This window comes from Chinchilla lanigera, unplaced genomic scaffold (genome assembly GCF_000276665.1).
Source record: "Chinchilla lanigera isolate Chin_1 unplaced genomic scaffold, ChiLan1.0 scaffold00023, whole genome shotgun sequence".
In the NCBI taxonomy this organism is placed as follows: Eukaryota; Metazoa; Chordata; class Mammalia; order Rodentia; family Chinchillidae; genus Chinchilla; species Chinchilla lanigera.
In genome coordinates, this window is record NW_004955424.1 from 10608946 (window position 1) to 10611363 (window position 2418).

Here is a 2418-nt window from a genome sequence, read left to right on the forward strand (position 1 = left end):
TGAAAAGGACATTTAAAAATAAATGACAAAACATTTCTACTCCATCACTACAAAGTAAAAAAGCAGAGATGAACACTATTTAAGCATAAATGACTGTTCAGCAAATTTAACACCTAATATTATCCTAAATGGTAAAAACTAACACCACCTTAAATTTAAAGCCATGCAGAAATGTCAGTTACCATTATTGTTTATTTTACTTGTCTTGGAAGGTAAAGAAAATTCAATGAAATAAATACTAATAATGTGATAGAAAACTAAGCAAACCTTTGAAAGAGAGAAAACAAGACCAGAAGAAATACAAAGGCAAGGGGCTGGGGATTTAGCTCAGTGGCAAAGCGCCTGCCTGGCAAGCACAAGGTCGTGAGTTCGGGTACCGGAGAAAAGCAAAAACAAAACCAAACAAACAAAAAAAAAAGAAATACAAAGGCATATAATGTACTTGAACAAAATCTTAATATCAAAAGTGTCAGTTTTACCAAAATTAACAAATAAATTTCAAGGATTTGCAATTAGAATATTAATTGGAATACTAGTGCAGCTTGTTTTGTTTGGAGTTTTACAATTTGAATTGAAAACACTCAAGTTTAAACATGATATCATGAAATAAATAAAAGCATGAAATGAGTTAAATTTGTCTTTCCAGATATTAGAACTTTTATTCCTCTATTAGTCAGGATGATCAATCACATGGTGAGTAATGAATTAATCCCCCGTCCTGGTAAATTAACGCAATGAAAGTTCATCTCTTGCTCATGATACATGTCCATAATGTTTTGGCAGAAGCCTGAGTTACACAGTCACTGGGAACTGAAGGTGATAGAGACCCATCTTGTAGCTACATCATTTAGACCATGTAGAATTGGCAGGGAAGAGAGAATACATGGAGAAGTCTGTCTGCCTGTCTCCTTCTTTCTTGCTCAACTTTCCCCCTGGTTTTTATGCTTCAGGCTACATCATCTCTACTATTGGCCTGACTTGGTCACATGGCTCTGCCTAATTGGAGATGAGGAGGGTGCTAGGCAAATTAGGGGATCATATGAAGTATCTGACATTGCCATCGGAATAGACAACTGCACCAGCGGGAAGACTGGAGACTATAAATATTAAATTTAAGTACAATGGTACCTTGGTTCATGAACTTAATTCTTTCCATGATTCTGGTTGAAGGAGCAAATCTAACATGGAGTGAATTCTGTGACCAGAATCATAGAAAGAGTTAAGTTTGTGAACCGAGGTACCACTGTATTTGAAATTTTAACCTATGACAAAATAGTGGTATAATTCACTAGGAAAATGAATAGAGTTATTAAAACTAGCTAACTATATGGAAGAAAATAAGAATAAACATCTTTTACTTACTTCTAATAATATAAAATAAGGACTTGCTGATGAATTAAAGACTTTAACATAAAAAAATTAAACATTTCCAAGAAAATCAATTGTGAAAAAACCTAAGATTTGAGGAGACAGTTTTAAAATCAAGACTAGAAAATTCAAATGTTTCTAAAACAAATATAACTGCATACAAATTATGTATGGTAAATATATAAATTCAGGAGAGAAATAGTAGCATTAGAAAAAATATTTGAAATATTACTGACAGGAAAAGCAGCTATAACTTTAGTTCAAAGACTATTTAGCAAAGAAAAAAAGACAACTAGCAATCCAACCGAAAAGGGGGCAGCATGGGATGTGAATAAAGAGTTTACAGAAGGGAAAATACAAATAGTGAAAAAGAAAGAAAAAAAGGAAAAGGAAGGAAGGAAGGAAGGAAGGAAGGAAGGAAGGAAGGAAGGAAGGAAGGAAGAAAGAAAGAAAGAAAGAATGAATGAATGAAAGAATGAAAGAAAGAAAAAGAAAGTTTTAAAATAAAATTCCCTAGTAGCTAGGAAAATGGAAAATGTACATGTATTATAGCAAAGTTATGATGCTTTGTAGTCATTAGTCCTAGAAAACTTAAAAGACTCATAATACCTGTTACTAGAGTAGACATGGGGAAAGGGTAATCTAACTGTTAGTGAAACATAAGTGTTACATCCTTTTCAAAAGGCAATCTGGAAATGTGAAAGTATAAATAGAAACATGCAGCATACATACATATCTGTATGTGAATATGAATATTATAATGTAAATATTAATATCATTTATAATATAAATATTATTGGTATTACAAATTGCCCAGTAATTCCACTTGGAATCTATTCCATGGGAAGAATGACTGGGATTATACCTCAGAGACAGAGTATTGCCTAGCATGCGTGAGGCCCTGGGTTTGATCCCTGATACCACAGCTAAGGGGAAAGGGAAGGGGAGGGGGAAAGAGAAGGGAAGGGAGGGGGAAGGGAAGGGAAAGGAAGAGGAAGGGAAGGGAAAGGAAGAGGAAGGGAAGGGAAGGGAAGGGAAGGGGAAGGGGAA